Source organism: Aethalodelphis obliquidens, unplaced genomic scaffold (assembly GCF_003676395.1).
Source record: "Aethalodelphis obliquidens isolate GAN/ISIS:26980383/991018 unplaced genomic scaffold, ASM367639v1 scaffold25, whole genome shotgun sequence".
In the NCBI taxonomy this organism is placed as follows: Eukaryota; Metazoa; Chordata; class Mammalia; order Artiodactyla; family Delphinidae; genus Aethalodelphis; species Aethalodelphis obliquidens.
The window spans coordinates 4,124,437-4,138,980 of record NW_020837969.1 but is presented as its reverse complement, the minus strand read 5'-3'; the positions used below and the strand labels follow the sequence as shown (position 1 = coordinate 4,138,980).

General features: G+C 36.1%; 1 long non-coding RNA gene across 1 annotated transcript in view; it reads right to left on the bottom strand.

Annotated features, from left to right (window-relative positions):
* Positions 1-543: 543 nt before the first annotated feature.
* The window catches only part of LOC113628962 (uncharacterized), a 43,143-nt gene continuing 29,142 nt past the window's right edge, over positions 544-14,544 (bottom strand). The window contains exons 3-4 of the long non-coding RNA XR_003436303.1: positions 2,718-2,897; positions 544-621 (exon numbers count right to left, since the gene is read on the bottom strand). This is a non-coding gene — a long non-coding RNA (uncharacterized LOC113628962). The remainder of the gene's footprint in view (positions 622-2,717; positions 2,898-14,544) is intronic.

The following is a 14,544-nucleotide window of genomic DNA, read 5'->3' as shown; positions in this document are numbered from 1 at the left end:
CCTGGAATATGGGTGAGAAATGTGTTTCAAGAGGCCGGAAGTGATCAGTTGTATCAAGTAATGCTAAGAGTTGAGTAACGTGACGATAGAGATGACCATTGGTTTGGGAAAATTATATGTCAGCGCTAGCTTTTAAGAGTGACTCCAAGAAATGCTGAGGATAAAACTGATGGGAGTGACTTTAAGGGAGAATTGGAGGAGAGAAAGTAGAGCCGGTGAGTTCAGAGACTCTCGAGAAGACTTACTCTGACGAGGACAAGCAGAAGAGGGCAGTGTCTGGCCAGCATGCAAATCTGAGACAGAAGGCTGCAGTTCTTATTTTAAAGATGGCAGATACCACACACCTTCCCCCTTAGGTATACACTGTATTTACGCATAGTATGGGAATCAGTCACAGGGCAGTGGAAAGTTTACGTTGCAGGAGGTGTAGACAACAACAGAGACAGGGCTTTGCAGAGGGGAAAGGAGATGGTGTCAGCTGTGTCACGTATGTGACAGAAGAACAAAGCAAAGCGTCAACGTCCAGTTGCATGTAGGTTAGTACCTGCGTGTCCTGGGAGGATACAGATGTTTCTGTTCTTATCGTTTCTTTTTTCTTAGTGAAAGGGTCAAGGTCATCACCTGAGAATGAGAAAGGGTGACAATGTTTAGGCAGTTGGAGGAGAAAAGAGAAGGTAGGACACAGTCGTCTACAAAAGTGGAAGACAGTTTACTAAGAAAACGCATCGCTCTACAAAGCAGTTGTAATGCTCACTTCCAGGCTGTCTTTGCATATGCTAAGCTGTGTTTCCCCACACACAATGTCCATCACAGTATAAGCAGATAGCTGGGATTTTTAAACACCAATGAGGTTTTTTTCAGGGAGAACAGTGATAAAAGGGGTGAACTGGGCAGAAGTCATGGGAAGTCAGAAGCTTCTGTCACATTCAATGGTTTCTGACTCACTTTGTGGAAAGGGCGTTACAGTATTTCAAGTAACTATTTATCTATTATTGTTAACTCTGCTTGGAGCCAAGTACTAGAAATTGATGAAAGAGTGCATGTTGGTATAATATTACCAGGAAAAATTAGATTTTTTGTTATGCAATATAACTGAAAGTACATTGCATAACATATTCTCTAGAAAATATGCATCAAATAAAATGAAGAAACACATTATCTATTTTGATTTTAAAATTTGTTCAAAGAACAGTAGGTATTTGAAAACTGATGTATGGGAGTAGGTTTTATATATATGATAAAAGCTACATCTGGTGTTTGAAGGTATGAATCAGTGTAGAACCCAAATGCATTTTTTTCTAACAAACAAAAACTTGACCTAAGGAATTTATTTAACTTTGAGTTCCTCATATTGTCAATGAAGACACTGGGACCAGATGATCTGTAAATGCCAGACAGGTCACATTTCTGCCAGCCTCTAGTTTTAGAAAGGCCCATCTTTGGGGTGGGAGGATAAAAATCTTTAAGTGCTAACAACTCAGAAAAGAAATTGTCCTGTACACATAATTCAATTTTTTTTTTTCCTAAAAATGTTGAAAGCCTCGGAGAGAGCAGAAAAGGGAAATGACTAACTTGGCAGTCAGTGCAAATTGTTCTCTTATACTTGAAGGCAGGCTACAGAAAGAACACTATTCCTTAACAGAATTCTCTACTGCCCATTCCCCTGAAGTTAGGCCTGGGTGGGATGGCCCTGGAATAGAGATACAATGTTGTTCCTTCCCCCTAGTATTTCTTTGAGAATTAAACTCACTCTGATGGGCATTCACTGCAGTTATTCAACACATGGGGATATTGTTATTCAGAAATAAAACATTTTAAAATTCAGGAATGCACCAGTTGAATTCAAACTATTTTAGTGACTTCAGATTTCATAGCCATAAATGTTTGATAGGTTTCGGTGTTAAAGACAAAATTTCATACTCTATCTACCAACTGCCATGAACAATACTAAAAAGCTAGTAGGCTCTCAAAAAAAAAAAAAGTGACTACTTCCAAATCTATTATCATTACTTTGCCTTTTTTTAGCCAAAATTTTTGTCTCTGAAAATTTTATCTTTCTTTTGATAGTATTTTAAATTTTATTTATAAAATATAATGCATGTCTTGCAAAGCAAACTATTATATTATCCAGGCTGCAAGGAACTTGGGAAACTTTAGTAAGAAGCAAAGCAAGCTGTCAGACATTTCAGTAATTGAATTTCTTTGAGGACTGCCTTGGCTTGTCGTCTCTGACTTCACTGTCAGAAGAAAATAAAATAACTAGAGAATTCATCTGAGATAACACCAGGGATATCTTGATATAACGCTAAGGCAAGAAAACTAAGTGTTTTCTCAGAAGCTCTTTGCATTCGGATACCCTCAACTAGTATGTGTGAGTTCATTTTAGCCTTGAGTCTTCATTATCTGATGCTGAGGTCTGAGATTAACTAATGACCTGTCAAATGGCAGTACCTAAGCCTTTCTTCTGGTATTAGGATGCACACCATCATTACTTAAAGTGCCCAATATACTCTTTGTCAATTACTTCATAAGTGCAATTCATATTTTACTGCTTCCGCACATGGATTGCTTGTAAAATGTTTAGTGGTTAATTAGCCTGGAAGGAAGTCCAACTTATGAAAACCCAGATAGAAGAAAAAAAGGTCATCAAATTAATGGCTTATTCTCCTGTTCTTCTTTGATAGAGCAATGTTAATCAGATCCCTTTGGAAATTTACCTTTGCAGCCTTCTCTATAATCAGCTCCAGAAATTTTCCCCTGTGGTTTTTCCCTTTGGCGTGGGCTTTCCTCCAAAGGACTTGAACGTATTAAGAAGAGATTGACAGCTCTCCTAAAAACCTCAGATTGTGCTAACACTAAAAGGAAATATAGGTCTTGAGATCTTTCTGTCCTGAGATCTGAAATATCAAACATGAACATTTAACCATGAATGAAACCAGCACTCGTTATTATGTACGAGTAGATTGCCCTTGAGTTTCCATTAATCAGTTAGAGGAAAATTTACAGAAAACCCATAAAACTACATGTATAGAAATATTATAAAACTATTTTTCTAGTCATGAAGATGTCAAATTAAAGAATTTCAATACAAAATACCACGTTGGCATATAAATTATTCATTTACCGTTCAACTTTACTACATGGTCTGATAAAAGTACTAGAAAATCCTTAAATTAACAAAAATGGTTACATATATTTTTCACTTTATTCTGAAAGGGAGGAATATATTTTTGTACTGTACACATTGGCAAAATCAATTATACAGTGTTTGTTAGCTTAAATATAAGAAATTCTTAAGGTCGGTAGCAGACATAGATGGTCATTAACCCCTTCTTCTGATATGAGATTGATTATATGAAAACCAGAGAACTAAATTCAACTTAGGCAAATGGTTTCAAATTCAACTTAGGCAAATGGTTTCAAATTGTTTTTTTTTTTTTTTTTTTTTACCCCAGTTCAATTGGCTGTTCATACTGGGTAACCTGGAGTTGAGAATGGGCCCTGTCCTGCTATGGCAGGTACCATAGTGCTTTCCTCATTATAATCTTAGATACTTCAGTCCACAAAGGATCTGCTGTATTTTGTTTATAATCAAAAATATGAGGATGTACTCTAGGGGGTTTGGGTGAATTCAGTATATGCTTCTTCTTAGGTTCATAAGAAGGCATAATTTTCACACTGTCTTGGGGGGAAAAATTAACGTAGAAACTTCCTTTTATTAAGACAGTAGAATTCTGTATTAAGTTAAATTAATCTTGTTGCACTACCCACAATAAAAAACATGTATACGCATCTGAACTAAGTAGAAGGGGTTTGTAAATTCATTGTTCTTTAGCCTGTGGCTGAATTTTTATGTCTTCAATTGGGCAGTTACTCTTTAGCATGAAGACCACTTCTTCTGTTACCTGGCCATCAAATATCTCAAAAGTCATAGAGTGAAAACATGTTGGAGAATGCATTAGTACCATTTAGCTCATCTTTATGAAATAAGTTTCACGTTTTTATCAATTCCAACTAGGATATTGCTATTAGTATTCATCAAACATTGCATTTGATGGCTTTATATGACAACAGGATAAAATTCTGGCAAGATTTATACCCTTAGTTTAAAGAGAAGACATTTCTGATTAAAGTGCTATTTCATATCAGAAGAAATAATAGATGCCTATTAAGGCATATGTGTGCTTTATAGGTCTACTGTAAATTTTTTTAAAATTAATTAATTAATTTTTGGCTGTGTTGGGTCTTCATTGCTGCGGGCAGGCTTCACCTGGTGGTGACATCTCTTGTTGTGGAGCATGGGCTCTAGGCACGCGGGCTTCAGTAGTTGTGGCTCGCGGGCTCTAGAGTACAGGCTTAGTAGTTGGAGCACACGGGTCTTAGTTGCTCCGTGGCATGTGGGATCCTCTTGGACCAGGGCTTGAACCTGTGTTCCCTGCATTGGCAGGAGGACTCCTAACCACTGTGCCACCCAGGAAGTCTGAGGTCTACTGTACATTTTTAAAAGTAAGTAAGAGCAATAAAACATCAGACATTATTAATTTGAGTTTTAAAATGGAATTTTAAGTGCCCTTTGTTTCACATAGTGATGCAAGTTGAAAAAAGCCAAGAAAATTATTTGGATAAATGTCAACACTCTACATGTGTATATAATAGTAGTGATAGAATAATGCTATTATTTTCTGATTATAATGACCATAAATTCCTTGTGTTAAATATTTTTAATAGATTAGAAAATAAAATCTACCCAGTATTATTCAGAGAGATATTCAATTGTGTACATGTATAATATTACATCCTACATAATACAAGTAAATCCTACTTCCCACGTAGTTCTGCATCCTCCCTTTTTTCAGTTCAAATTTTAAGAGAAAAATACGTTGAAGCTTATTATGTGACTCTTTGATGTTGGTCCAGGTACAATTCTTTGGAGGATTAAAATAGAGCAGTAAGGACTGTTTGGATATGCCGCCAAGAATCCAGAAAGTTATATGGCTAAATGCTGAAGCTGTTTCTTGGACTATTCAAGATATGCCCCCAGCAGAGCTCAGCTGAGTCTTCTTAAATTTGTTAGGAATGTACTGCCTTCCAGTAGGGACTTTACTGCTACACGAAAAGGCTTGAACCTTTGGGTTGTTTTGGACTCTGGCTCTCTACCTGGTGTTTCTTCAGGGTCTTCAAAGAGAGACCTCATGCGGTGCCCCCCAGGCTGAGGATGCATCTTCAGAGAATACCTGAGTTGGTTAGGGTACCTGTAACTCTGAGAGCACTGTTTGCTCCTCTGTGTAGCGTTTAGCCCTTGGGTGTGTGCTGTTTGCCTTTGAAATCTTACCACTTTATCCATTTTCCATGTGTCTATTTAACTAATGTACTTTATTATTTGATCTCATTTATAAATATTGAAAAATAAGTACTTTAATTCTCAGAATGACTGGAGATCAGCGGAATTACTTGGCCCTTTAAGAAGCACCTACCTCTCCTTCTGTCACCCTAGGGGAATTTTTCAACTCTAAATCAGCCTCAGTGATACATTAGGAATCTGTTACTCAGTATAATGCCCTGTGACTGAAAAATCTCCCCGAAAGTCAGCAAGGAGAAGATAAGGAAGAAAAGGAAATTCTAAGCATTTAATATGCATTGTCACAGCTGATTGTTATAACAATATTATGTGTGTATAATATGATTATTCTCATTTAACAGATGGTGAAAATGAGGCTTAGAAATTGCCCAGAGTTATATAGTGTTAGCAAACAATAATACGAGTATTAAAATCCAACTCTTCTCTGACATCAACTGTCCAGCTTTTAGCCACTGGAAAACTGTTATCTCTTTACCCACGAACAGTCCAGTCTCATTATGAAAACACAGAACATCTACTTTTGTTATGATCAGGCCATAAAAACACAAAATAAAGAAATGGGAAGGAAGTCCCATTCAGGGAGGGAAACTTCATTGTAAATGATGGCATCCAACTTCTGTAGGTAACGTAGTTCTCAGTCTGCCAATTCCTCCTTGGAGAGGAAACAGGAGTACACTCAAAATCAGGACCCTGGATTCCTTTGTTGCCAGTGTGCTGCAACTGACTTGTCTTCAAACTGAGTGGTCCAGTGGATTACTAAAAAGATTAGGTTTACAATCAATGCAAAATGGGTTTTAACCTGCACAGGCTCTTACTGGCCTGTGGCAGATTAATTTCTTTGATGGATTTAGACATTTTTAAGATAAAATAACATTTATCTTTCACATTTATAAAGAAAAGCACAGAATAGGTGTTCAATAATTGATAGTTATTGACAGGTTATTATAGTTACTGTTACTTACTTTCTAATTAAGAAGTCTCTGGGAGGGGGATTTCCTCACTCCACCTTTTATAGAATTTAAGTGGAAATTGACAAGAGGTTGAATAATTTTTAAGAGATTTTTAATAAATATATATACATATCTAGGAATACATGTAGGAACATATATATATATATATATATGATATTCTATATAGTTGAACAGAAGCCCATAGACTACAGATGTTCAGATTCTCCCTATTATGTTTCGCTCCAGCTGTCCTCAAAGAAATTTTTAGATCATAAACCATTAAATCAGGAATTTTCCCTGTACTATTCACCTCGAGACGTGAACAGAAAACTATGATGGTCAAATTACAGCCACTCCATGGAAACTGGCAAACGTATGGAAATGAGGGCCTCAACATTTTCCTGCCTGAAAATATTTCCTATTTTCCTGGTTTAATGCTATTTTTAATCAAGGTTTTTCAGGGCCAGAAGCTTGTGTAATTTTATGAGCTGTTTTTAAGTAGAAAAAGCACAAAACTGCAAATAAAAAACTAGGGCTTCGGATGGAGCCTTGGCACTAGAGCTGATAGAGCATCAGCTTTATTTCGAATCTTCCTCGAGATCCAGAGTCTATCATATTGAAAATTCCTCCCCACTTGTAGAATCTGTTTAGTTCCCTTTACATTACTGATAAGTATTACCCACAATGGCTTTTGTTCCCAAACCTTCTCTCTGTTACCACGCCGAAGTCCAACCCCACTTTCCCCATCATATTGCCCTCCTTCAGTCTTGAGTTTCTCCTTCCTCACCTGATCACCTATTGAAAGTTTCTAATCTTTTGTACCAAAGCAGTCATTAGACTAGCTATGTTTCATTTATCTCAACTTGTGTGGTACTCTAACCACACAGCAATGACTGTATGTGAGATGTTCAGAAAATCTGTGTGTGTCTCTCTCCCTCCCACACACCTTAGACATTTGCCTGATGGCTGGGGAAGATAATCAAAAGGTTTTCCATGAGTGCGGATCCACAGTTATGCTGTAAAAAGGTCTCTAATGGCAAGTTGGAAGCATAGCTTGAAAAGAAGTGAGGTGAAAAGCCAGGATGGTTGGTCTACAGTAACTATAACTGAAGGTCCAAGGAGGACTGTATGAGTGGGGAGGGGGGGGGAAGGAAGAAATATCATAAATATATTCTTAAGAGAGAAAATTGGTGGAGCTTAGATATTGATTAGAATTAGAGAATGCAGGGGGAGGGGATTTAGAAAATTAAGTTATATTTGTCATGTTTCTATCTTGAGGATCTAATTGGATAATGGCTCCAGCAAAAGTTATATAGAATTTGGAGAAAAAATGTGCAGTTTTCTAGGTAGAAGAAAACCTTTGTGGGAGCCTCGCTGAAGTTTGTGTATGATTGAGATATTTGTCTACAATATGTGATCCCAGTTGGGCACACTTTAAAATGACCTTAAATTGATTCAGAAAATTCTGGTTCTCTTCTCTGTAGCACTTACATTGTGCAGAATACACATTAGACTTCTCAATCTCTATTGTAAAATATTTGCACTGCTCTTTCAGGAATCCAGAATTCTCCTGTTCTTGGCTCATAACAAGGAGTTTAAAGTTAAAGTTGTTTTTCTTCGTGCAAAGGATAAGACTCATAAGAAAGATAACCCAAGTTACCTTTCTACTATCCATTACACCTCAAATTAGTATAAACTTTATCATTTTTATTAGGTTGGTTGTCAAAACGCTTACCTGACTGGCTCAAACTTCTGCAGAAATGCCTTCATTGCACTATTTTTAATGTTAAGCCCTTGGCTTTATTAAGGACAGATTCAATAAGTGGACAGACGAAGAATGCTTCTAAGCTTTGCTGATAAGCTGCGGTTGAAGACCTTGTCTGTTCCCCTGTTCTTTGTCATCCATATGAGTACCCAGGGAACACATTACTCCTAGAATTTAGAGCTGGAAAACTTTGATTCTCTTACAAAGCAGGTTTGATATTTTGATCAGAGGATGGGAAGTATGTAACTCAATTTGGTTTTGCCTGAATTCTCAGAGTTAGAATTTGTGAGCAAAGGTAATAACCATATTTAAAGTTACACTTAGCAAAAAATCCCAAACCCATACACACCTATTTTATATAGTTCTCATTATTCCAACTTAAAAAATCATTCTAAGGTACATGTTTTCTTTATAATAAAAAGTTTGAAATTTCCGGAAAGTATGTGGGTTCTAAATAATAGATGAGTAAATCATCAAAAATTCAATAATTGTATATTTGCTTAGAAGTGAACATACTTATATTTTTAGTTCACTCATTTCTACTTCATCCTTCAAGAAAGAAATGACTCAATTTGTAAATATATTGAAATCATTCCCCCTCAGAATTTTGATATTGGGAAAATTTTGATTTTAATTGTTTCTTTATTACAACAGATATCTTTCCATTAGGATCATGCTTTGCTTTCATCAGTTTTTCTATAATAAAAGGAGATACAATATCTTTTTTTAAAGTTCTAAATGGTATCATAGATATTTTTTTTCATTTATTTCTGCTCTGATCTTTGTGATTTGTTTCCTTCTGCTAACTTTGGGTTTTGTTTGTTCTTCCTTCTCTAGTTCCTTTAGGTGTAACATTAGATTGTTTGGGATTTTTCTTGTTTCTTGAGGTAGGCTTGTACAGCTATAAACTTCCCTCTTAGAACTGCTTTTGCTGCATCCCATAGGTTTTGGATCATCGTGTTTTCATTATCATTTGTCTCTAGGTATTTTTTGATTTCCTCTTTGATTTCTTCAGTGATAGCTTGATTATTTAGTAACGTATTGTTTAGCCTCCATGTGTTTGTGTTTTTTACATTTTTTTCCCTGTAATTGATTTCTGATCTCATAGCGTTGTGGTCAGAAAAGATGCTTGATATGATTTCCATTTTCTTAAATTTACTGAGGCTTGATTTGTGACCCAAGATGTGATATATCCTGGAGAATGTTCCATGCGCACCTGAGAAGAAAGTGTAATCTGCTGTTTTTGGATGGAATGCCCTATAAATATCAATTAAATCTATCTGTGTCATTGTCTATTGTGTCATTTAAAGCTTCAGTTTCCTTATTTATTTTCATTTTGGATGATCTGTGCATTGGTGTAAGTGAGGTATTAAAGTCCCCCACTATTATTGTGTCACTGTCAATTTCCTCTTTTATAGCTGTTAGCTATTGCCTTATGTATTGAGGTGCTCCTATGTTGGGTGCATATATATTTATAATTGTTATATCTTCTTCTTGGATTGATCCCTTGACCATTACGTAGTGTCCTTCCTTGTCTCTTGTAACATTCTTTCTTTTAAAGTCTATTTTATCGGATATGAGTATTGCTACTCCAGCTTTCTTTTGATTTCCATTTGCATGGAATATCTTTTTCCATCCCTTCACTTTCATTCTGTATGTGTCCCTAGGTCTGAAGTGGGTCTCTTGAAGACAGCATATATATGGGTCTTGTTTTTGTATCCATTCAGCAAGCCTGTGTCTTTTGGTTGGAGCGTTTAATCCATTCACGTTTAAGGTAATTATCGATATGTATGTTCCTATTACCATTTTCTTAGTCGTTTTGGGTTTGTTTTTGTAGGTCCTTTTCTTCTCTTGTGTTTTCCACTTAGAGAAGTTCCTTTAGCATTTGCTGTAGAGCTTGTTTTGTGGTGCTGAGTTCTCTTAGCTTTTGCTTGTCTGTAAAGGTTTTACTTTCTCCATCGAATCTGAATGAGATCCTTGCTGGGTAGAGTAATCTTGGTTGTAGGTTCTTCCCGTTCATCACTTTAAGTATATCATGCCACTCCCTTCTGGCTTGTAGAGTTTCTGCTGAGAAATCAGCTGTTAACCTTATGGGAGTTCCCTTGTATGTTATTTGTCATTTTTCCCTTGCTGCTTTCAATAATTTTTCTTTGTCTTTAATTTTTGATTTGATTACTATGTGTGATTGATTACAGTTTGATTACTATGTGTCTCAGCATGTTTCTCCTTGGGTTTATCCTTTATGGGACTCTCTGTGCTTCCTGGACTTGGGTGGCTATTTCCTTTCCCATGTTAGGGAAGTTTTCGACTATAATCTCTTCAAATATTTTCTCGGGTCCTTTCTCTCTCTCTTCTCCTTCTGGGGCCCCTATAATGCAAATGTTGTTGCATTTAATGTTGTCCCAGAGGTCTCTTAGGCTGTCTTCATTTATTTTCATTCTTTTTTCTTTATTCTGCTCCATGGCAGTGAATTCTACCATTCTGTCTTCCAGGTCCCTTATCTGTTCTTCTGCCTCAGTTATTCTGCTATTGATTCCTTCTAGTGTATTTTTCATTTCAATTATTGTATTGTTCATCTCTGTTTGTTTGTTCTTTAATTCTTCTAGATCTTTGTGTTAAACATTTCTTGCATCTTGTCAGTCTTTGCCTCCATTCTTTTTCCGAGGTCCTGGATCATCTTCACTATCATTATTCTGAATTCTTTTTCTGGAAGGTTGCCTACCTCCACTTCATTTAGTTGTTTTTTGGGGTTTTATCTTGTTCCTTCATCTGTTACATAGCCGTCTGCCTTTTCATCCTTTCCATCTTTCTATGAATGTGGTTTTTGTTCCACAGGCTGCAGGATTGTAGTTCTTCTTGCTTCTGCTGTCTGCCCTCTGGTGGATGAGACTATCTAAGAGGCTTGTGCAAGTTTTTCTATATCATAGATTTTTATATTGCCTAGATATACCTACAAACAAGACTACCATACATATTTTTTGTTTCCATTACATTTCTTTTTAGACTACACCCATGTTTGTGCTTTCACCTTTGCCATGCAGTTCTAATTTTTTTCATTTGCCTATGAAACTTGGAGTAATTGGGTGTTTGTAGTTCAGATTTGTGGTAACATCTCAATATGCCTAACTCTTCCAGGTGCTTTGGAAAGGCTTACTTTTGGGCCGTAGATTATAGAAAAATGCTAAGCAAGAATATTTGGGAGTCGGAGCTTGTTCTATGAACTATGGCACTAAAATCAAAGAGGAAGCAATTACATAGAACACTTCCATTTATGAAGAGAGAATGCAAATGTCTGTAAGTTTTAGCAAGGAAGAAGAGATCTTAGGATGGTGTTTAGTCTGCTACAGCTGCCATACAAAATATCACAGAGAGGGTGCCTTAAACACATAAATTTATTTCCTCACTGTTCTAGAGGCTGGAAGTGCCAGATCAAGGTACTGTCAGGGTTGGCTTCTAGTTAGGCTTCTCTTCCTGGATTGTAGATGGCAGAGTTCTTGTGGTATCCTCATATGGCTTTTCCACTGGGCATGTGCAAAGAATGAGGCAGAGAACAAGAGAGAGAACAAGAAAGAGATCAATTTCTGGTGTCTCTTTCTTTTATAATAACACCACTCCTATTGGATTAGGGCCCTACCCTTTTATTACCTCCCTAAAAGCCCTTGACTCCAAATACAGTCACATCGGGGGTAAGTGTCTCAACATGTGAATTTTGGAGGGACATAATTCAGTCCATAACAAATAGTAAGTTGAGGGAAAATAGAATAAATGCAATCCAGTTTTGATGTCTTGAGTTTTGTGTCCACTCTATGATGTCTAACTCTAAGACCCTCACTTCCTGGCACGGAAGGCTGCAGGGAGTAGAGCATGTTTGTTTAGTAAGGGAGCTCAGTAAGCACTGTTTTCTTTTCCCAAGTTTTGAGTCAGAAATTTTAAATACCTCATATCTATTTGCCTTTCCATTTTGATTCCAAACAACTGGGCAGTGTTGATTATGGATACAACCATTTCTATCAGATTTATACCAAAATTTATGTACTGCCTTTTCACTGAAAACACATATTCCCCCAATGAAATTAAGCCAATTTCACTTTTGTTTTGTTTTTTTAATAGCAGCATTTATATGTTTCTAGTTTATTCCATATTGATGTCATTAAAATAATTTTCATCAGGATAATTGCTTTTCTGGAAATTTCAAATATTTGATTTGCTGATTGTTTCTTCAGGGTATATCAGTGTTTACAAACTATTACTCTTGCCATTGAAAGTTTCCTTGGTACCATTATTTCAACCATGTAGACTTTCTGTGGGTTAAAATTTCACAATCCAAGTTACATCTGGGTTAAATCCTTTCATTAATTTTTAGTCAATAAAAACTTTAATGTGTATATTTTCAGCCACTTCTTTTTGGGCATTAATTTTATCAGTTGGGCCACATCTAGTTTTTTGCAGGTCTCAAATTTGCAGATTTCAGTGTTACCAAAAGATACATTTCACTTAGTTGTTTTGTTTGTGGAATTTATTATTTACCCTGGGTTTTCTAGCAGAGCAAAAAAGGGTACAAAGCTGGTTTTTAACCTTAACACAACTAAGACCATTGTTTCAAATTTTCAAAGCACCAAAGTAAATGACAACCGCATAAAATTTTAATAATTTAAACAAATAGAAATATGTGGCTATTTTACTGTTTATGGGCAAGCGAATTTGACAAGCTTTTGGAAGGCAATTTTCTGTGCCTATTTACAATAAAAATGAGCAACCTTTATGATTCAGCAATTTGATTTCTAGGAATCTCTATAGAAATGATAGGTAAAAATGTACATGCAACATTATCTTTCATAGCACACTGCAGAAAAAACTTAAATATCCATCATGCGAAGAAAAATTTGTTTAGTTCATACACTGAAATTGCATCCATCCATTAAAAGAATCAGAGATACAGATGAGCAACTCCTTATGGGAAGTTGCTGTGTAATGGGTGTAAAATTTCAGTTCTGCAAGAAGAAAAAACTCTAGAAATCTGCTATACAACACTGTGCCTATACTGTATTGTACACTTAAGTTTTGCTGAGAGGGCAGATCTCACATTAAGTGCTCTACTACAATTAAAACAATGTAAGCGAGATATAGATGAAACATCTTAGAAAGTTAATCTTGATATATCAGCTTTACTTTGGTAGAGGTATGATGGTTATTCTTGTTTTTCCAATGAAAACTAAAGATATATTTTCAAAGTTTGGGAATGAGAGTCATGAGGAGTCATTAATGGCATTCGTCAAATATTTTGGTGCAAACGGTAACAGTGCACTTCCCTCCAGTTACTGAATTAAGTGTGAATTTGCTCCTTATTTTGGTGAACGACATGAGTGGAAGTGACATATTAAATTTGTGTGGAACCTTAACATTCAGTGCATGGTTCCCCATAATGCCTTCTTTCTGCCTCTGCAATTGTACAAACACAAATATAGAGTCAACTTCTTCATGAATAAAGATAAACCTGTGATTTTAAGCCCCTGAGATTTGGGGATTTTTTACTTACAACATAATCTAGCTTATTCTGATACTGATCTTTAAAGTTTTAAACATACTCCTACCACAGTGGGCTTGTAACAGATTTGGAGCTATTTTGCAAGTCTTCTGTCTCTTCTTGCTTTAACTCCCTCCAGTGAATATCTTACCGGCATACAATCTCGTCAGTTGGCTTTACTAGACCAATGAAATGAACATTTTATTATTACTTTCATGGTTCATTCATTCTAGATTTGATATAAGCTTTTCTATCAATCCTTATTTATTAAATTGGCAGGAGTACGGTAACACATATTCATCGTGTCTCTGATAATTTTACCCGTCAAAGTCATCAGTTTGACCCTTCTCTGAAGTATTTGTGACTTTGATATTCCAAAGTACTACAATAATTGGCTTAAACAGATGAACACAACAGAAAATATTATTTTACTCTTTCTCTTTTGAGATGAAGGACAGACTTGATAAGTTGACTGTCTTGTTCCCTGCTTAGCATATGTCATGGTTTTATCAATAGGTAAAGTGATATAAATATGGACACTAAAGTAAAATGTGTAGCTACAATAGTCTCTCCTAAATTATTCTATGTGGAAGTTTGGGTTTTTTTCTTTTGTTTGTTTTTTAAGAAGGGAAATATAACCATGTCCACCTAGTACTCTCCTGAGAGGTCCCTAGAGCCTCTAGGGCAAAAGTCAGTAGAAGCTTTGTTTTTGTCTCTCAGTGGAATCTTTCTCTTTCCAGATCCCAAACTTTTCTGTGATGACTGGCAAGTGCCTAGGTAATGGCTCTCAGTCAGGGGGCTCCACCACTAGCTGCAAGCTAGGAAATTCAAAGGGGCCAGAAACATACATTTATTGCTTTGATTTGCAGCCTTACATATATTTTGCCTACTTATATGAAACCTAAGTGCCATCTTTGACTCTAAGTACTTTGCATCTATTGATTTA